The following is a 24,100-nucleotide window of genomic DNA, read 5'->3' on the forward strand; positions in this document are numbered from 1 at the left end:
TGGTATCATTAGTTTGACACTGAAGAGTCATTTGAAGGTCACGTGAAGGTCACTTCAATTTTTTTAAATGGAATACCCTATATATTTTTGCACACTCTTGTAGCTTATCTCGAGAGCTTTCCAAAACACTATAATTAAGTACCTTTTCGTTAAGCACTTTTTGAGTTATGAGGCTTGAAATAATTTCTTAATTTTACATAAACCGTAAAATATCTTGTAAAATATTCATTTTTCGATTATCTTACCTTAATACTTTTACGTACAAAATAATGAGAGGAATCAATTGAAGAAAAAATATGTAATTTGCAATTAACAATTCCATATTTTTTCTTAAAAACAACTATGTGTTTTCTTTACACCAATTGATTCCTCTCATTATTTTGTACGTAAAAGTATTAAGGTAAAATAATCGAAAAATGAATATTTTACAAGATATTTTACGGTTTATGTAAAATTAAGAAATTATTTCAAGCTTTATAACTCAGAAAGTACTTAACGAAAAGGTACTTAATTATAGTGTTTTGGAAAGCACTAGAGATAAGCTACAAGAGTGTCCAAAAATATATTGGATGTTCCATTTAAAAAAATTGAAGTGACCTTCACGTGACCTTCAAATGACTCTTCAGTGTCAAACCAATGATACCATCTTATGGCCCCCTCGAAACCATAAAACTTTTGTCTGAAACATTTTTCTCTAAAATGCTTTGTTTCCGAAATAATTGCGTGCGTTAATTAAAATGGCTCACCCTGCATATAATATATAATATATATTATATATATTATAATTGTATCAAAATAATGTGTTTCAATTATACCTTTTTACATAGTTTATTTCAAAATATGATGTAAAACATAAAATTGAGTATTTCATTCTCGAGTACTTTTAATATTTTTAATTAGCATAAAATATTTATATTTTCTAATATAAATTTTTCTTAATATAAAATAAAATACTATTTCCTTGATATAAAATATTAATTTGTCTATTAGTATAAAATATTTTTTAATTCTTTCTTTTATTTTTTCTTTACAAACAACCGACTCTTGCTTTTTTCATATTTTTCAAATTTCATTTATAATATTAATTTATAATATTAATTTATATTTGTCTTACTGTTGTTGTCCTGTATATTGTATAATAAAGTTTAATTTTATTTAGAAGAAGTGTCAGCAGATGAAGAAAACGCACTCTGTACTAATCAACAAGATAATTCACAGACTACTATAGATGCTTCATTATCCCATGGTACGAATGATTTTCACACATGTTCTTCTAAATAATTTTTCAAGTGCGTTTTTTTAATTGAAATACAATTTAAAGAGAAAGTGATATATTCTATGACAATGTGTAATAGTTACCATACCAACGTTACCTTGTTGTAAAATGTTAGAAAACTAATATTTACTAAATCTAATATATATAGGTCTAATCTACCTCGTATTTTTGTTGTTTTTTCTATTCATCTGATAATATATTTGTTAAAATAGGAGAAATAAATTTCATTATTTCTTTATGGCGTATTTCTCTTGTGTTATTGTTATGTATTTAATTATATGTATATAATTATTTAGTTGATATACAAATAAGTATTATCCTATGCATATTTCACACATACATTATAGTAACAATTATGTTTAGTATTCTTTTATTTACATATTTTATTTACATATTTTATTTACATATTTTATTTACATATTTTATTTACATATTTTATTATTATTTACATTACTTATTTAATTCATTTATTTCTATTTCACTAGCTAATGATACCGATGCGGATGAGGAATATGTACCTTCAGAACAAAATTCTTCAAATAATGAATCTATACAAGACCATGTGCAAAGTATAAACAAGACTACATCTTCAACTTCAGATTTAGACATTTCAAATACGAACATTGTTGGCGCAACAATAATTAACGATGAGCTCATGTACGTTGACACATCTAATACAAAATCAACGAAACAAAACTATTGCATTTTTTGTAAAAAGTTGCAATCCCAACTTGCACGTCATTTGGAAACAGTTCACCGTGACGAATCAGAAGTCAAGAAATTTGCCATGTTACCTAAAAAACATCCAGAAAGATTAAAGATAATAGAAGTTATTCGGAAGAATGGAAACTTTCAATTTAATACACAAGCCGAATTTAATACAGGACAATTAATTGTAAGTAGACGTCCAAATAAAAACTATAATAAAACTGCTACTGATTTTATAGCCTGTGCCAAATGTAAAGGATTTTTTGCAAAAAGCACAATACGGCACCATTCTCGAGTTTGTTTCAATAAAAATTTTCGAAAAAATAGAAATATTATGATTATGGGCAGAAAAATTACCGGAAGACTTCATCCAATAGCAAGTGAAATCTTCAGAAAAACTGTTTTTCCCGTTATGCGAGAAGATGATGTAACACGTATCGTGAGATACGATGAATTATTGATTACATATGCTAATAAAATGTGTGTAAAATACAAAGCACAACATCAACATGACATGATTCGATCAAGATTACGTCTTCTTGGTCGATTTCTTCTAGCATTAAAGGATATAAATAAAAATGTACAAGATTTTCAGTCGCTGTACCATCCTCGACTATATGACGACTGTATTTCAGCAATTAATACGATTGCAGGATATGATAATACTACACAACTTTATAAAACTCCTGCAGTAGCATCTACCTTGTCAACTCTCCTTAAATATGTAGGAAATATTTTAATTACTGAATGTATCAAAAGAGAAGATGAAGATAAAAAAAAATTAGCCAAAGATTTTATAAAACTACTCGTTGTGGATATTGGAACAAGTGTCAATAAAACTGTTATAGAAACGCAATCTGCTCATAAAAGACATAAAAAGATAAATCTTCCATCACTAAGTGATATTAAAAAGTTATATACATATTTGGACAATCAAAGAACTACAATATATGCAGCACTAAAAGAGTCTTTTTCATCTGACAAATGGCTTGCATTAGCTGAGGTCACATTAACTTCGATACATGTTTTTAATAGGCGTCGAGCAGGAGAAATGGAACGAGCAGAGATAAAAGATTTTGAACATTATGTAAAAGTTAATAAAAATATGTTCGGTGACATTTATAAATCTTTATCTGTAGAAGATAGAAAAATTGCTGAGAAATATGTGCGATTTTGCATCAGAGGAAAATTAGGACGAACAGTACCCGTTTTATTGTCAAACGACATGTTTGACTGCATTACATTACTTTTAAAATATCGTACAAAAGCAAATGTACCGAAAAACAATCCTTTTATTTTTGGATTACCTGGTTTTGACAAAAACAGATATCGATATCTGAGAGCTTGTATTTTAATGCGTAAATTTGCACGTGAATGTAACGCAAGTGAATCAACAACTTTGCGTGGTACAACATTGAGGAAACACATAGCAACACATTGCATTCAGTTCAATCTGAATGATACCGAAGTTTCAGATCTTGCGACATTTATGGGTCATGCAGATAAAATACATAAGGAACACTACAGACAACCACAAGCAAGTAGAGATATACTTCAAATTTCTCGATATTTAGAAGCTGTACAAGGCAACGAACAAGATTCGGAGAATGAAGCAGATAGCGACTTAGAGACAGAAAATACTTCAGATATTCTTAATATTACTGATGAAATAGGTAATGTTACTTAATATTAAGCTCGTTGTATATACGACATATATCACTATTCATTTGTTCACTATTCATTTGTTTTATTTATGGTACATATTATTTATTATAGAGGCACAGAATAATATTTCAAGTGATTTAGAAAGATGTGACAAGCAAATGGAAAAACAAGCTAGCAAACGGAAACGTAGCAGTGAGTAATTTTTTATTTATTTTTAATCCGTATAAGATATTTATAAATGTTATATCCGTATAAGATATTTATAAATATTATAAATGTTCTCTCCTTTTATTCTACGTTAAACATTTTCGACTATCATTTTTAAAAAAACTATTACTTTTTAGTAAAATATTTTCTTTATGATAAATATGCATATAATTCTCCTATATTATTCGTTTCTTTTTTTTCACTTAGCACATTGCGCGTTATTGAATCATGCGTGAAAAGCCCGAGTAAAAGAAGTCACAGAAGATGAACTTCAAAATGAAAAAAATGAAATCTCGTCTGATTCTGTTCCACCATTGTGTAATATTCCTTCAGTTATTCTGCTTTATTATTTTTTAAGTAATCAGCGAACTATTACAATGTTTTACCTTACATCCGAAAGAAAAAAATGCAATACTAAAAGAAAACTGGAGAAGTCATTCCCCTCCGAGCACGAGTTAATGATGAACAGTAAAGTACATAAATATTTTTGTGACATATATATATTTAGTGTAGATAGTGAATTAAGATTTTTAAGAAAGTAATACATCAAAGTATAATTTCAACAATCTACTATCGATAAAAATATACACGACAATGTGTAACTCTCAGATCAGGAAAACAAAAAATTCCTTATATACATATATAAATTTTATATACATACTTTATATTATATTTACATATAGGTACTAATATTTATATATATGTATATATATATATATTAATTATATAAAATATATATATATTAATTATATAAAAATATTTATGTACTTTACTGTCCATCATTGACTCGTGCTCGGAGGGGAATGACTTCTCTAGTTTTCTTTTAGTATTGCATTTTTTTCTTTCGGATGTAAGGTAAAACATTGTAATAGTTCGCTGATTACTTAAAAAATAATGAACCAGAATAATAATTTGAAAGAATATTACACAATAGTGAAACAGAATCAGACGAGATTTTATTTTCTTTATTTTGAAGTTCATCTTCTGTGACTTCTTTTATTCGGACTTTTCACGCATAAACATGGTACAAATTGTATTATGTTTTATATGTTGTTTATAATATTTTATTCTTATTCTTTTTTAGCGTCTCCGTATGGAAATACAAAAAGAGTAAGATGGACAGAAAACGAGAAGCAAGCAGTACTTAAAGCGTTTGCGCAACATGTAGAAAATCAGACATTACCGTCTCTGAAAGAAATTCAAGAAGTAAAAAAAAAATATAATTCTCTTGCTCGACGCTCTTCACCGCAAATTAAAACATGGTTACATAATCAACAAAAGAAACAGCGAAAATTATAATGTATAAGATTGTGTGTTGATTATGTCGCAATAATCTAAAATTAACTCTTCATAATTCATTTTTATGTTATAAATATACAAATAGATATTTTTTATTTTCTGCAAAAGCATGAAAAAAGGATGAAAAAAGTGCCACAAACATTAAAACTAATGTCGAGTCCTCAGAGATTGATTGCTAAAATGAGATACAGATTTGTAGCACACTAATATAACAATTTTTAATTTTTATTCATCCAAGTTTATCGTTCGTTTTTGTTCATATATATTGAAAATATAAAAATAGTATGAAATTTATGTATGTATATGTTTAATAAATTTATATATTTATTTGTTACATACATATATATAAATTATATATAAAAACAGGATGTAATGCATAAATAAATATAATTGTATCACAGATGAAGACTTATCAATACTTTTCTCATTACCATGGCTTTCAATGGAAATAATAATCGCGTTGTTAGTTGCACTCATATTATTATAGGTTATGAGCAGAATTATCTAAAAATATAGAAGGCTGCTATTATTATACAAGAGATTGCTGTTCATGTTTAAGGCTATAATAATTGATAGTTATATAAACATTGCAATAAATTGTAGTAAATGCATATATACTTATCATAAAATACAAATGTTAATATATTTTCTGTAGTCATTAGACTCATTATTTCCAACCGTATCTAATCGATTTGTTACTATGTGCTAAGCAAATTGTAATAAAGAATTAGATATATAACTTATAGTAGTATAATACATTATATGTAATTACATGTGTATATATAAGAATTACATGAAATTTGTAGGAATTCATATTTAAGTGTTCAGAAGTAAGTATATTCATCACATAGTATAGATTCAACGATTTTTCAATATGATTCAAAGATTTTATAAACTTCAGTCTTAATATCAGCTTTAAACTTATTTCTAGAATTTATTGTTACATATATTGTTACAATATATTTTCAGACTTTTAAATATAAAACTATTGTTTTTAAAAGATTTTTATCGCCTAAAAAAACACAAAATAAATTAAAATAAAATTGAGACCGTGTTTATATTTATGGTTGTTGTTTTAACGTAACATATGTTTGAATTTGTGTTTGTGTGTTAACTATTTTTTTAATTAAAAAGTATGTACTTATTAGAAAGTTATTTCAGTATGAATATAATTTGAATTAAGAAAAGGATGTGTGTGTGTGTGTGTGTGTGTGTGTGTGTGTGCGCGCGCGTGCGTGCGTGCGTGCGTGCGTGCGTGCGTGCGTGCGTGCGTGTGTGTGTGTGTGTGTGTGTGTGATATTTTGTGCATATAGGTAAAATATACTTTGCTAAAAAGAATCAGTTTTATTCAATTTTGTGTGCATTGAAATAAGGACATAAAGATTCTCAGATAGCACAGAGAATTTAGAAAGAATTCTTTTTGCATCTGAAAGTGAACTCAGATCTTGTGACATAAAAGTAAATTCTTTTTAAATTCTCTGTGCTATTTGGGTTTACATGTAACGCTTAATGAAAAAATAAAATATTTTAGTGCATCAAATTTCTCATTGTTTTTCTCATTGTTTGCTATAATAGATGCGGAATGTCTAAATCCATTGTTGTAGTTTACTTTTATACGGCGGGATTTAGTTACAAATAAAGGAGAAACATGATCGACAAATTTTACAAGGGCATATATTACATATATTATTATTGAAGCAATCGGAAGAATAAAGTAATTTAATAATGTAATGTAAAGCTCATTTGAGATATTTCACTGCATATGCGGTGAAATCATCGTCATGTAAAAAGGTGAACATCGTTATAAAAAATTAAATAATGTATGTATATATCATACGTAATATATATACATGGATTCAGCATATGGTAAAAAAAGTGAAGCCAACATATAGAAAGAGACAGATAATCTAGCTACTCTGTTCTTTGTCTCTTTCTCTCTACGCAGACGAATTGTAAAAAAACAAAAGAAAGAGAGAGAGGAAAAAGCCCCGCTAGTAAGTATAGACCGAGCATCCATTGTATAAGCGTTAAGGCCATCACACATAAAATTGCATAGCTGCATATGCATAGCATAAGATTATATGGACCAATGAGCATCGAATATTATGTTATGTAAGTCAATATGGCGACTTAATACTCGATGCTCATTGGTCCATATGGTCTTATGCTATGCATATGCAGCTATGCAATTTTGTGTGTGATGGCCTTTAAGCATACGAAAAGAAAGACAAAAGATGTAAGATGCGTTTCTTTCTCTTTTCAATGCCGGAGAAGTAGGGAGCACTTCTCCTCATCTCCTCGCGCCGGTTCGTCATGGAGGGGCGAGGAGATGAGAAGAAGTGCTCCCCACTTCTCCGGCATTGAAAAGAGAAAGAAACTCATCTTACATCTTTTGTCTTTCTTTTCGTATGCTTAACGCTTATATACAATGGATACTCGGCCTATATTTACTATGTCTATGCCCCTCTATTCTTGTTCTCTTTCTAGATGTTGACTTTACTTAATTAGATGGCAAATCAAAGCGCATTCGGAGTCTATTTATACTATATGTTCATGGTATATATCTATATAAAAAATAATTATATAGCATATAGACGTATAGCGTATAGAGAAGAGTGAAGCCGACAATTAAATTAGCAGTTTAGCGCAGAGTGAAAATGTTGAACGGATTTTGCTTTCTCTTTCTATCGTACATACATGAAGGAAATAGCCGTCTTGAGGCCGATATTTCATGGGAAGTGAAATGCAGCAGCAGTTAGTTTTGATTGGCTCGTATAGTATATTACATTATAGTAAATAACGCGGAAATCAAAATTAAACAGTTGCTCGCTGCTGCTACATTCCACTACCCATAAAATATCAGCTTAGAGCTGTCAATATGACAGCTTGCTCTCGATAGTCTATGAAATAGAAAGATAAAGCATAGAGATTGTTTAATGTTCTCACTTTATTTTAAACTTCTCCTTCAATTTTCGATTTCCTTGAGAGAATGTTTGGTCTAATTATATACGTCATTGAGACTTATGTTATTCGTATCTATTGCTAAAATCTTATTGACTGCGTTCAGCAGAAAAAGCTGCTTTGCAATTATTGTACAGTATGAATTTGATTAGCATGAACTTTTAAGCGTCGTCTACAATGGCCGTAGCATAAGGTTGTAAGGCCGTAGTCGTAAGAAATTGACCAATCACAGTTGATTATTCTCCTGAACTTCAACTGGGATTGGTCAATTTCTTACGACTACGGCCTTACAACCTTATGCTATGGCCATTGTAGACGACGCTTATGCCAGGTCTACAATGGCCGTAGCATAAGGTTGTAAGGCGTAAAACTCAAGAAATTGACCAATCACAGTTAAGTATTAAGAGAATACTCGATTGAGAGTATTCTGTTGTCTCGAGAATACTGTGATTGGTCAATTTCTTGAGTCTTACGTCTTACAACCTTATGCTACGGCCATTGTAGAATGGCCTTTAGAGTTAGTTAAAATTAAGAGCATGCGTCAATCAGATTCACGAATTTTACAAAAGTTGCAAAGTTGTTTTATCTAATGCGGCGTCTACAATGAGATTTTAAGGAGACTTAAGGCGTAAGATTTAAGAAATTGACTAATCACAATCAAATATTCTCTTAATACTTGACTGTGATTGGTCAATTTCTTAAGTCTTACGCCTTAAGTCTCCTTAAAATCTCATTCTAGACGCCGCATAATGCGGCTTGTACAATGAGATTTTAAGGCGTAAGACTTACGCGGTGTCTACAATGAGATTTTAAGGAGACTTAAAGTGTAAGACTTAAGAAATTGACCAATCACAGTCAAGTATTAAGAGAATACTCGACTGTGATTGGTCAATTTCTTAAATATTACGCCTTAAGTCTCCTTAAAATCTCATTGTAGACGCCGCATTAAGAAATTGACCAATCACAATCGAATATTCTCTTAATACTTGACTGTGATTGGTCAATTTCTTAAGTCTTACGCCTTAAGTCTCCTTAAAATCTCATTGTAGACGACGCTTTAAGCGGCGTTTACAATGAGATTTTAAGGAGACTTAAGGTGCAGTCCCATGGAGCAGCGTACGGCGTAAAAGAGCTTGGCCAATCACAGGCTTTACGCTCGTTTTCGTTACGCCAGCAAAAACATCGGATGTCCCATGGAGCATATTTACGCTGGCGTAATGATGAATAAACCAATCACAGTGTCTTTTACAAAGTTTATTTTTAAAATAGACATTTAAAGGGTCTTGTGATTGGTTTATTGATCATTACGCTAGCGTAAATACGCTCCATGGGACAGCCGATAAAAGTTTTTAGCGCAACATTTTAACATATATTTATATATTAAAGCAAATAAGTTAAAATTTTTTTAAGTGTGCATAACTTTGTTAGAATGTCAGGCTCCGAATTTGCATTAATTAATTTAATAAAATACTTGAAAATTTACAAATGTCTAAAAAATACACTATGCAAAGAAGCAATTCGATGAAAGTTAGGTCAAATATATATAATTTATAAATGAAAGCTGAAGAGAAAAAAGAAGTCCCGAATTAAACGTAATCGTCTAAGATTTTGGGTGAGACCAATTTTCAATCTCGAAAGACGATTAGCACAAGGGGCTAGCATCTTTTTCATTTTTATTTGATTAGGGTTAGGTGGACCAAACTTTGTAAACGCCGGAACGCTGCACAAATCTGCGTAAAATTTGTGCTGGCGTAACGGAAACGAGCGTAGAGGCTGTGATTGGCCAAGCTCTTTTACGCCGTACGCCGATACGCCATACGCTGCTCCATGGGACTGCACCTTTAAGGCGTAAGACTTAAGAAATTGACCAATCACGATCGAATATTCTCTTAATACTTGACTGTGATTGGTTAATTTTTTAAGTTTTACGCCTTAAGTCTCCTTAAAATCTCATTGTAGACGACGCTTTATGTGTGATGGCCATAAAGCTGGGAGCACAGGCTTTTGCATAAGCGCATAACTATAAGCATAAGGAAATTGATTGGTCCCCAAGTATATGTATAAGAAAATGAACCAATTTTCTTATGCTTATGGTTATCCGCTTATGCAAAAGTCTGTGCTCCCTGCTTAAGGCTATAGCACACGGATATCTATAAAACATAGCCATAATACAAAACATAAGCTCAAGAACCAATCGGATAGTCGTTTTAGATTTTATATGCTAAGGAAACAGAAAATTACTAAAAACTTAAGCATAAGAAAAATTTCAACCGGTTGAAATTTTTAGATATCCGTGTGCTATAGGCTTTCACACATGAATTGCCATACCCATAAACGTAAAACATAAACGCTAAGCTGAAGAACCAATCAAAATATTGCTTTAGCTTTATGTATCCTAAAAGACGATAGAAATGATGATAAAGTTGGCCGTAAGCAGAAGTAACTAGGATTTTAACTGATTGAAATCCTAGTTACTTCTGCTTACGGCCAACTTTATCATTTCTATCGTCTTCTAGGATACATAAAGCTAAAGCAATATTCTGATTGGTTTTTCAGCTTACGTTTACGTTTTACGTTTATGGTTATGGCAATTCATGTGCGAAAGCTTTATAGCCTTTAAAGGTGGAAGCACATAAAATTGCAGGAACACATAACCATAAGCATAAGAAAATTGATTGGTTCATTTTCTTATGCATATATTTGTGGACCAATCAATTTCCTTATGCTTATGGTTATGCGCCTATGCAATTTTATGTGATTTCACCTTAAGGCTTTCGCACATGAATTGCCATAACCATAAACGTAAAACGTAAACGCTAAGCTGAAGAACCAATCAGAATATTGCTTTAGCTTTATGTATCCTAGAAGACGATAGAAATGATGATAAAGTTGGCCGTAAGTAGAAGTAACTAGGATTTTAACTGGTTGAAATCCTAGTTACTTCTTAGGATTCTGATTGGTTTTTCAGCTTACGTTTACGTTTTACGTTTATGGTTATGGCAATTCATGTGCAAAAGCCTTTAGGGCCCTGGCACACGAAAAAACGTAAGCAGTGAAACGTAGTCAGTAAGCAAATTGACCAATCACGATTGAACAGTAAGACAGCCATATTAAAACGTAAGAAAACGTAAGAATTCCGATTGGTCGATTTCCTTACTGACTACGTTTCACTGCTTACGTATTTTTGTGTGCCAGGGCCTTTAAGGCTGAGAACGAGACGTAAGCGCTTACATCTGTCAAGGGTCGTCTACAATCATATATATAGTACTCCTATATATATTGCCAGTTCAGTAGGAGGAATGAGCGAAAACATTACGGTACAGACGATACCTTCTCTCTCGCACAGTTAGTCTGTTTTAGCACTTTATGGCATATATATGGCATATATATATTTGACGCATGCGCAAAAGTGCTAAAACAGACTAACTGTGCGAGAGAAAAGGTATCGTCTGCACCGTAATGTTTTCGCTCATTCCTCCTACTGAACTGGCAATATAGGAGTACTATATATATGTTTACAATAGCCGTAGCATAAGGTTATAAGGCGTAAAGGCTTTCGCACATGAATTGCCATAACCATAAACGTAAAACGTAAATGTAAGCTGAAGAACCAATCAGAATATTGCTTTAGCTTTATGTATCCTAGAAGACGATAGAAAACGATAGAAATGATGATAAAGTTGGCCGTAAGCAGAAGTAACTATGATTTTAACTGGTTGAAATCTTAGTTACTTCTGCTTACGGCCAACTTTATCATCATTTCTAGGATACATAAAGCTAAAGCAATATTCTGATTGGTTCTTCAGCTTATGTTTACGTTTTACGTTTATGGTTATGGCAATTCATGTGCGAAAGCCTTAAGGGCCCTGGCACACGAAAAAACGTAAATAGTGAAATGTAATCAGTAAGGAAATCGACCAATCAGAATTCTTACGTTTTCTTACGTTTTAATATGGCTGTCTTACTGTTCAATCGTAATTGGTCAATTTGCTTACTGACTACGTATCACTGCTTACGTTTTTTCGTGTGCCAGGGACTTAAAACTCAAGAAATTAACAAATTACAGTCAAGTATTAAGAGAATACTCAACTGTGATTGGTCAATTTCTTGAGTCTTACATCTTACAATCTTATGCTACGGCCATTGTAGACGACCCTCTACGATCGCCGATTACAAACTTGCGATTGCTTTACAACACACTTACAACTTGCTTTCAACTCATTACGACATCTGATTAACAACTCATTGTAGACTGAACTTCATATATGTCATAAATTTTACCACAGAGTCAGAGACGCAAAATTAGGATATTTCATATATATAGTACTCCTATATTGCCAGTTCTGTAGGAGGAATGAGCGAAAACATTACGGTGCAGACGATAGCTTCTCTCTCGCATGGTTATCCGACGGTAGCACCTGGTAGCACTTTTGCGCATGCGTTAAATATATATATATGCCATATATATATTTGACGCATGTGCAAAAGTGCTACCAGGTGCTACCGTCAGATAACCGTGTGAGAGAAAGCTATCGTCTGCACCGTAATGTTTTCGTTCATTCCTCCTACAGAACTAGCAATATAGGAGTACTATATACAGGGTGGACCATTTTAACCTTTAATGGAGAATAACTCGACCGGTAAGCGAAATAATAAAAAAAGTTTTATACAAAAGTTGTTGGGCAAGGAGGGGGACATAAGATGGTGTCATTGGTTTGACCTTGGATGGCATCGTTAAGGTCAGGTCAAGGACACCTTTAATTTCTTAAATGGAACCACCTATTTTTTATTGCATATTCTTGTAGCTTATCTCGAGAGCTTTCCAAAACACTATAATTAAGTACCTTTTCGTTAAGTACTTTTTGAATTATGAGGCTTGAAATAATTTCTTAATTTTACATAAACCGTAAAATATCTTGTAAAATATTCATTTTTCGATTATCTTACCTTAATACTTTTACGTACAAAATAATGAGAGGAATCAATTGGTGTAAAGAAAACACATAGTTGTTTCGAAGAAAAAATATGGAATTGTTAATTGCAAATTACATATTTTTTCTTCGAAACAACTATGTGTTTTCTTTACACCAATTGATTCCTCTCATTATTTTGTACGTAAAAGTATTAAGATAAGATAATCGAAAAATGAATATTTTACAAGATATTTTACGGTTTATGTAAAATTAAGAAATTATTTCAAGCCTCATAACTCAAGAAGTACTTAACAAAAAGGTACTTAATTATAGTGTTTTGGAAAGCTCTCGAGATAAGCTACAAGAATATGCAATAAAAAATAGGTGGTTCCATTTAAGAAATTAAAGGTGTCCTTGACCTGACTTTAACGATGCCATCCAAGATCAAACCAATGACACCGTTTTATGTCCCCCTCCTTGCCCAACAACTTTTGTATAAAACTTTTTTTATTATTTCGCTTACCGGTCGAGTTATTCTCCATTAAAGGTTAAAATGGTCCACCCTGTATATGGGATATTTATTGTGCTTGCAGTAGATAATGTAGAAAAACACCTTGTTGTTTTGTATATGTTTCACAATATAGATATATAATATTACAATATGTATATTGATCCGTTGTTACGCGACATTGAGCGAACGTGTCCAGACGTGTCCAAACGCGTCCACACACGTCCAGATGCGTTTTCCCATATGTTTCTTATTAAAATTATATTTTTAATTTCCGATCATGTCTTATTTCTTCAATCTATCAATCTTGCAACTCAAATATCAGTTAATGGCATATGATTACTGTCGATAAATAATTTTAATAATCACTGTCGATAAATAATTTGAATAATCACTGTACTTTTTCGCCAATCTTACATATGAAAGCGTTTTCTGCATTATCTACTGCACATATGACATCCTAATCTCGCATACCTTTATCTCATTTATCTTTATTATTAACATATTTGTAATATAAAAACATATATTTGTCAAATTTCCAAATTTTCAATTTTTGCGAAGGACATTGAGTGAGAATTTTTTAAGTGAAAGTGCTTGAGTACTTTAAGAATGTGGGGAAAATGCTTGGCTATATGTAATAAGACATATTATGATCACAAAAGTGAGTAATTTTGTTATATTTTCATAATTTATAATAAGTACGCGCATATACAACATAAATTTAAAAAACTAATCAAAACAATTTAATAAGTCAATTTATTAATCATTCTTTTTTATTTAGAGTAAGATTTTTACAAAGGAATTAATACATTTTTGTGTCTGCGCGACTCATATTAGTGCTAGGAAAACTATAACTATAGCATAATGTTGTATGTTTTTTTAAAAATTGTGTTCTTACTTATTCAATAAAAAAAGAGTGAATTGTGATGATAACAATTATATTATTGTATTATCTTAGTGTCTGTTAATATATTTTTGTCATGCTGCCTGTTAATGTATCATATTTATTTCATTTTTTGTAGGGGACAGTAATGGATACTAATTTGCAAACCGTCCAAAACATTCAACTGAAAGCTTGCATCTAATGTCAAGAAGGAATCCATTACAAAGCATGAGAATCTTTTAAGCGAGAGTTCAATATTACAGTCTCCGCTAATAGACTCTTGTGATCTGTAATGGAGTAATCAACACTCATTTACTTAACTTGCAGTGATTGTGGAAGCAATAATGATTTTATATTATAGATGCGTTAAAAAATTGAGAATATTTATACTGTTATTCAGTTTTTCATCACAGAAGATAATACTTTAGGATGTTATATCTAATAAGTAAGTATACAGCATATTATATTATACATGTATATGTATTATATGTATATATTATGTATATATATGTGCTTAGGAAGAAAAATCTTATATTTTGTTTTTTAACCGATGTATCAACTTGACAATTTCATTGTACTGTATATATGAGAATACATTATTTTTGGATGAAATAATTATGCATCAACGTAAAATTTATATTTATGATAATTACACTTGACGACTTACATTTATACACTGTCTTACATAATGCATATGTATACATGTATACAAATATAATGTTAGAACATATTTATAAATTTGTACATTTGTATATCAATTTGTACATTTGTTTTTCCTATGCTCTCATATAATGCATATACATATATTGAAATATGGTAGTAAAATAAATATATTTATATATTTGTATATCGGTGTTTTTTGTACGATATGTTGTTTATGAATAATTAAGAATAATATACTTATTTGATTACCATATTTCAATATATGTATATGCATTATATGAGAGCATAGGAAAAACATTGATATACAAATGTACAAATTTATAAATATGTTCTAACATTATATTTGAATATATATATACATATGTATTATGTAAGACAGTGTATAAATGTAAGTCGTCAAGTGTAATTATCATAAATATAAATTTTACGTTGATGCATAATTATTTCATCCAAAAATAATGTATTCTCATATATACAGTACAATGAAATTGTCAAGTTGATACATCGGTTAAGAAACAAAATATAAGATTTTTCTTCCTAAGCACATATATATACATAATATATATATATATAATACATATACATATATAATATAATATGCTGTATACTTACTTATTAGATATAACATCCTAAAGTATTATCTTCTGTGATGAAAAACTGAATAACAGTATAAATATTCTCAATTTTTTAACGCATCTATAATATAAAATCATTATTGCTTCCACAATCACTGCAAGTTAAGTAAATGAGTGTTGATTACTCCATTACAGATCACAAGAGTCTATTAGCGGAGACTGTAATATTGAACTCTCGCTTAAAAGATTCTCATGTTTTGTAATGGATTCCTTCTTGACATTAGATGCAAACTTTCGGGTGAATGTTTTGGACGGTTTGCAAATTAGTATCCCATTACTGTCCCCTGCAAAAAATAAAATAAATATGATATATTAACAGACAGCATGACACTAAGACAATACAATAATGTAATTGTCACACAATTCACTCTTTTTTTATTGAATAAAAAAGAGAACACAATTTTTAAGGAAATATTATACAACATTATGATGTTGTTATACAGTTTCCTTACCACTAATATGAATTGCGCAGACACAAAAATGCATTAACTCCTGTGTAAAAATCTTATTCTAAATAAAAAAGAATGATTAATAAATTGACTTATTAAATTGTTTTGATTAATTTTTTAAATTTATGCGCGTACTTATTAAAAATTATGAAAATGTAACAAAAATACTCACTTCTATGATCATAATACTTATGTCTTATTACATATAGCCAAGGATTTACTCCACATTGTTAAAGTACTCAAACACTTTCACTTAACGAATTCTCATTCAATGTCCTTCATAAAAACTGAAAATTTGGAAATCTGACAAATATATGTTTAACATTACAAATATGTTAATGAGATAAAAAGATGGATGAGATAAAGATACGCGAGGTTAGAATATATGTCATATGTGCAGCAGATAAATGTTAGAAAAACTTAGGGTGCATTCACATCTTGGTGGTTATCACAAATTCTACTTTTTGCTTTTGATGTACATATTGCTTACATACTACTTATTATTAGCGTGAATTTTGATTGGCTTTTCGCTTTTCTGCTTTCTGTTTTTCTGCCAAAATGTGCCCTTAAAGTTATAGATAAACGCTTTGTTAAATATTTTTATTATATTTAATATTTGATATTTAATATTTATTATTTTTAAATATTTTTATTATTTTAATATTTATATTTAATATTTTTATTATTTTTATATTTAATATTTTTTTAATACTTTTGATTTTACATATATGATATGCCGTCTGTAAACAATTAATAATTCTGGTACAATCTATTCTATAAATCTTCTCTTGTTTCTATAAATCTTCTCTTTCAAGTAAAGTCTCACGATTTTTAAGTAAGATTTCACCATGATATACTTAAGGACGAGCAGATATTGTGTAATTATTAATAAAATTGTTTAATGTCATCAAACTGGCCAATCTGTACTATATGTCGTCAATCTATACACTGTCGTAAAAATATCCATTTCACCATTATAAATAATTTGACGACGTCGTCAAACTATACAATTGACCGCTAAAATTTTGACGACAGTCGTCAAAGTAGCCAGAAGTCGTCAAAGTAGCCAATGCGTGCTAAAAATTGTCTTCAAAATAGCCGATTGACATATATATATATATATATATATATATATATATATATATATATACAGGGCGATCCTGAAAAACGTTATGTCTTTAAAATGACGTATTCCTGACACCATTCTAAGACAATTTTTCCTTTACCAAAATTTGATTTGAAGCGTAGTTTTTGAATTATGAGCAAAAATAGTTAGTAAATCACGCGTCGGGTACAGAAGGCAGGCAGGAGCGGCGCGGCGTGCCGCGAGCGCGGGCGCAGCTGACCGCCCGACGGGTGATTATCACCGCATGAGTCGCTATTTTATCTTATAATATAAAATTATGCTTTAAATAAAATTTTGGTAAAGAAGAAAATGTCTTAGAATTACGTCAGAAATACGTGTTCCTTAAAATAACGTTATTTTAATAATGAAAAGTTGTTCCGGATCGCCGGCCGTCCGACGTTGCAATCAGCTGATTGCTACACGCGATGTGTGTATGGCGGAGTGTGTGCGTAAGAGAGAGAGAGAAAGAGAGAGAGAGGGAGGGTAGGAGGGACAGACATTCATACACACGCACGCACTTTTTTTCTCGCTCTCTTTCTCTCTTTTACGCAACACTCATACACTCTCTCATTCAGTCTCTCACTCACACTCTCTCGGTCACTCACTCACTCACTCACCTGCTTACTCACTTGCTCACTCACCTTGTAGCAGCATAGCGAATCTTCATGCTATGTATTGTTGTTATCTGCTGCACGGTTATGATTGCTAGAGATGCGCGACACATCGAAATTTTTTCGATTATTAGTCTCACACTCGATTGACACAATACAGATTACACGATAACGAGTTTACTGTTTATTCACTCACTATTGATTTATCGATACCAAAAATTACTTTCAAAGAAACGCGAATGCAAACAGCACATGACTCGACGCGAAGCGACGGACCGCGGAGACTGCGCGACCACAAGAGTTATGTTGCCAGAAACGCGACACGCGACATCTAACAAACGACTTGCGCGTGGCGCGTGATTGACGCGAGATAAGACGAACGATCGGCTAAAACCTTCGCATTGCGAATGCGGTAGAAAACATGACACGTATAATGTAATTTTAATTCTTGCGATTGACTTAAATCTTCGCATCGTGAATCCAATAATTTCGAAAACGTAATAACGTACAACACATGCTTTTTAAAATAATAATTATTTATTATAATTAGAAATAGTTATTATTTATAATAAATAATTAATTTTTTAAGTATGTCATTATACATGTCATGTTTTCTACCGCATTCGCAATGCGAAGGTTTTAGCCGATCGTTCGTCTTATCTCGCGTCAATCACGCGCCACGCGCAAGTCGTTTGTTAGATGTCGCGTGTCGCGTTTCTGGCAACATAACTCTTGTGGTCGCGCAGTCTCCGCGGTCCGTCGCTTCGCGTCGAGTCATGTGCTGTTTGCATTCGCGTTTCTTTGAAAGTAATTTTTGGTATCGATAAATCAATAGTGAGTGAATAAACAGTAAACTCGTTATCGTGTAATCTGTATTGTGTCAATCGAGTGTGAGACTAATAATCGTAAAAATTTCGATGTGTCGCGCATCTCTAGCAATCATAACCGTGCAGCAGATAACAACAATACATAGCATGAAGATTCGCTACGCTGCTACAAGGTGAGTGAGCAAGTGAGTAAGCAGGTGAGTGAGTGAGTGAGTGACCGAGAGAGTGTGAGTGAGAGACTGAATGAGAGAGTGTATGAGTGTTGCGTAAAAGAGAGAAAGAGAGCGAGAAAAAAAGTGCGTGCGTGTGTATGAATGTCTGTCCCTCCTACCCTCCCTCTCTCTCTCTTTCTCTCTCTCTCTTACGCACACACTCCGCCATACACACATCGCGTGTAGCAATCAGCTGATTGCAACGTCGGACGGCCGGCGATCCGGAACAACTTTTCATTATTAAAATAACGTTATTTTAAGGAACACGTATTTCTGACGTAATTCTAAGACATTTTCTTCTTTACCAAAATTTTATTTAAAGCATAATTTTATGTTATAAGATAAAATAGTTAGCGACTCATGCGGTGATAATCACCCGTCGGGCGGTCAGCTGCGCCCGCGCTCGCGGCACGCCGCGCCGCTCCTGCCTGCCTTCTGTACCCGACGCGTGATTTACTAACTATTTTTGCTCATAATTCAAAAACTACGCTTCAAATCAAATTTTGGTAAAGGAAAAATTGTCTTAGAATGGTGTCAGGAATACGTCATTTTAAAGACATAACGTTTTTCAGGATCGCCCTGTATATATTTTAACAATAGAACAAACAAAACATACTTGACTGGAAAAATAGAATGATCAATAAAGCTTAATCTTCTCCTTTAAGTATATCATAAGTAAAATTCATTATGTGCTGAATAATATCTAACTGATTCTTTCGATTCATTTGTCTCAGTCTGCATCCAACAACTGCTAAAGTCGAATCAATTTCATCAGGTTTTGGGTGGAACCGGTATTACTAATGAAGTTGGCGGTTGACGGAGCGAATCGGCTATTCTTTCCAATGCACTTTCCTTGGATTGCTGTCCCTTCTTTCTTTTAATTGGCGTACCTGCAATTTATTGCTTATTATTATTATTTTTTTAATTGTTATTATATTTGGATTATTGATCGAATGATAATAGTCAAGAGCTTTTCTTATTCCTTAAAGGTAACATATATTACTCCTATATTTCTCAGCTGCTTTCGCGACAGAATCAAATGATTCAGATTAAAATAATCCGCGCATGTGATTGATCAAATATGAAATTTCATTAATAAATACATAATAAAATTTCAGATTTAATTGATCACATGCACGGATCATTTTGAGTCTGTGGCGAAAGCAATCCTGGTTTCTGCGGAGATTACTTTGGCAAACATTTAAGACAGATATTAATATAAGTCAAATACCTGATGTTTCTAATTCTGATTGATCGTTGTCATCGCCAATTGTATCACTATTATTATTAAAAGAATCACCATCAAGGTCAATATTAGAAGCTTTTGTCCTAAGAAAAATAAAAATTACAAGTCAGAAACAGAACAGTTCGAAAGTGTACATAGGACGTTTTCTAGCAAGCGACACAAGCCGACACTGTGTAACACAAAGTATCAATCGATTTTCGTTGTTCACTGGTATCGAAAGAAGATAGAATGATACTTTGTGTTACAGTGTCGACTTATATCGCTTGCTGGAAAACGCCCATAATAAAATTTAATTTTTACTTTTTTACAAGACACAGGTCGCGCAGAAACTCCATGGAATCATAATGGTGCTATTTTTTTGTAGGGGTAGATCTAGCCGATCCACTAGGCTGATTTTCTGAATGAATTATTCGTCGATAAGCGTCATGTAAATTTTTGAATTTCTTTTTTGCTTCTTCCCCGCTAAGTTTACCTGTAAGTGAAATTTTCCTTTAAGTATTTCAGCTACAAATGTTTTTAATGTTCTTTTTTTACCATCCAATGTTTCAGACACTTTATCCCACAGTTTTTTCGTTAACCGTTGACATCGCTACTCTAATGGAATCGTAAAATCCCAGAGGGCTCTTCTTTCTTGAACGGCTAAAATTAAGAGTTCTTCATCGTCCTAATTTAAAATAGATTTCATGGCTCTTCGTTTTTCTCTTTTATTGAGAGATCTACTTGCATTTTCCCCCGATGATGCTTCTTTGTTGAATGCCGAAAGCATTTTCATTTTAAAATTAATTTATGTATTATATTAAAGATTTGTTCTTTTTAGCTGAACTGGCTGCAGTTTACCTTTTTTCTTTCAATGTGAAGTAAAAAAGGTAACCTCAGCCAATTCATCTAAAAAGAACAGACCTTCGAAGATGCAGACTACTATTTACCTAGAATATTTTCATGAACCGGCAAGACGATTTCTTCATTGTTAACAAGGCTTCGTTGAATAATACGATTATCGTCTACAAATAATAGTATAAATTTCAGTAGAATACTATTCTTTTCAATAATAAAACAAAAAAAAATATATATATATGTGTATATTACCTGTTACAGGATAGAAGTAATAATTTTTATCAATAAAACATCGATTACATGCTTCCACACAATCATGAGTCGGAATACTCTTTACATCAATAATTATTTCACATATTCCACAAGTATATACAACAGCTATCTGAAAATTTCATAAAATTACCGCAATTTTAACAATTTTTATTCTGCTGTACATGATCACAGTTAACCTCAAAATTAGAGAAGTTGGACCATTCGACTAATCATTTATTTGATTTTTTAATCCAGATATTTTAATCTAATAAATATAAGAAACCTGTATTAATTTATTTATTGTACTTACATCTTGTTCCATATTTAAATTTATTTTTCGCATTTATTGCACAAGAGCGACGTCGCTAAATGTTGGGTTCAATCCAACTTTTTCACAGTGTCGCTGGCGACAAGAAAACGGACAAAATGAGGTAGAATTCGGTCACGTGACCACTTATCGCTGCGACAAACGACATCGTGAAATTGTAGCTTAAGTGAGTGAGTGATAGCGACGAGCATATGAAAGAGAGAATGATAATAGCGCGTGCGAGAGAGAATGATAGCGCAAGATAACGCGTGCGAGAGAGAAAACGATAGCGCGAAGGTACCGCGTACGAAAGAGAGAACGATAATAGCGCGAGACAACGCGTGCGCGAGAGAACGATAATATCGCGAGAACAACGCGCGCGAGAGAGAACGATAATAGCGCAAGACAACGCGTGCGAGAGAGAGAACGATAATATCGCGAGAATAATGACGAGTGTGAGAGAGAGACAATGATAAAGACTTATAACTAGCGCGAGAGATAGCGCAAAGGATGGGAGCGCAAGGGAAAGGCGTGTAAATAACTGAAATTTTTTACAATTAAAAATATAAAATTTATTAAAGTGTATTATACATTTGTGTGTGCGAGAGAGATTACTATACTTATTCTTAAGCGCGAGAGGACAATTACATATGTTGATACGCGATACTTAACGCGAGAGAAAGAGATAGCGCGAAAGAACAATTTTATTTATTTTGTATTTGGCGTCTCATGTTTAATTTTTGCACTATGTGCACCGTATGTCTTTATAAAATTTCTAGGTGACGCGTGCCGAAGATAGAGAGACTTATAATTAATACGCGTGTCACGGACGATCTCTGTGCGTGCCGGTGGATAATCGCAGCCGGGATCAGGATTCGGTTGTCGGTTAGGCAAGCTTAAAGATTACGCTCGGAATTTTCGTCAGAAATAAAAGCGATACTTTATTCACGTTGAGTGTGTACGGTACGACGGTACGATGCAGCGGGTATGCGGTCGCGATGCACAAGTAACCCGTGCGTTATTATCTTTCGCGGGTTCGTACGCTGGAATGCGCGTATACCGCGTGTGTTTACAAACGACGAGGTCAACGACCGTTTGACGTAGCGTGGCTCGCGTTTTTGTCGCGCGTCTGAGCTTTCGGACTAGCCCCGTTTTTACGCCGGTGATAAGCGTACGGTTCTTGGAAATTCGCGAGTATTTCCTTGACGGAGTTCGGAAATTCCGGGAGCGCCGTGCCGACGAGAATGCCTCGTCCGAGGTAGCTCTCCTCTCTACCTCGAGGTGTATGCACCGGCGTTTAGGCGGTCGGATGGTAGACCGATATCGAGATCTCTCGATCGAACCGGAATGCACTCTGATTCGGTTTCGCTCGGTCGGATAATGCTCAGATGGAAGGAGCCTGTGTCAAGAATCGAGAGTGCTCGATGGAGGAAGAGTGCTCTCTACCTCCTGATCTTGATAGCTGGCTAATTCTTTGGAGCGGTCTAGGTTTCGGATCGTTTCACTTGCGTGAGCGGATAGGAAAAATAGGTCGCTAATTTGCCGAATGCGGCCTTTTTATACCGGCTAATTACCCGCGTCGGCGCGCGGCGGTATTACCCCTTCCGAACGGGTTTCGGAAAAACGGTACGGTCGGGCCCGTGCGGAGGGGTTCGGGAGTTCGCCGAACGCGGGCTTTCGCCGGTCGGCGGTTCGGGCCGCATCGGTGACGCTCGGTCGTTTACGGCTAATTTAGCCGAACGGCTTAAAGCCGTTTAAGCGGTACGTTGAACGTTTAAAAAATGTGGGCGCACCGCGCCCCTGCCTCTGCCCGGCGGGTGTTCTGCCGGGCGGCAGCTTCCGACGGATCACATGCCGGGAATACAGTAACGTGCAGGGGGTGCATCGTTACATCACCCCCCCCTTATCATGTGCCTGAATTTGAGGCACACCTATCGGCTCGATGTTCGGAGCGGCGGTCGGAGTGACCGGATGGTCGGTCGGTCGGTCGGACGAATGGATCCGTGGACGGACGGACGGACAAGAGGACGGCCGGAATCTCAGTTTATTTTCCGCTTGTATCGGAGTTTTCCGTCCCAGGAGAAGCGGAGGATCCACCGTCCCTGCGGCGTTCGTGGTTTGTACCGCCGGCTGACGTGTACCGCGAAGTGCGGTACCTCAACAATTAGGCCGGGCTCGATTTCGACCTTAACGGAAGGAGCTGTTAAGGTCCCCATAGGTCGTAGAATTTCCTCCCTCGGCCCGGTTGTCGCCTTCGCTGGTGATGGCGGTGGCCTCTCGTAAGGCCTCGTTGGCCGCCTGGCTGGTGGTGGCGGCGGTTGTGCCAGGAAGATCTCCCGCTTCCTGGCGTTCTGCTGGTCGGAACGTTGAATCATTGTTCCGACCCGTGGCGGCCGCGCCTGCGGCGGCTGCTGCGGCTCAGGTGTCGGAGCCGGAGGCGCGGATTGCGCCTCTGTGTCGGCGGGTTCGCCGAGGTATTCCTCGATTGCTCTCAGTATGTCTTGTTCGCTTGACATCT

The 24,100-nt window shown here is 33.7% G+C and overlaps 1 pseudogene; it reads right to left on the reverse strand.

Moving 5' to 3' along the window:
- Window positions 1-19,590: 19,590 nt before the first annotated feature.
- Window positions 19,591-24,098, reverse strand: LOC145976346 (uncharacterized; annotated as a pseudogene).
- Between the last annotated feature and the right edge of the window lie 2 nt (window positions 24,099-24,100).

This window comes from Camponotus vicinus, unplaced genomic scaffold (assembly GCF_025532165.1).
Source record: "Camponotus vicinus isolate PSW18456_S1 unplaced genomic scaffold, iyCamVici1.0 SCAF_8, whole genome shotgun sequence".
NCBI classification, from domain to species: Eukaryota; Metazoa; Arthropoda; class Insecta; order Hymenoptera; family Formicidae; genus Camponotus; species Camponotus vicinus.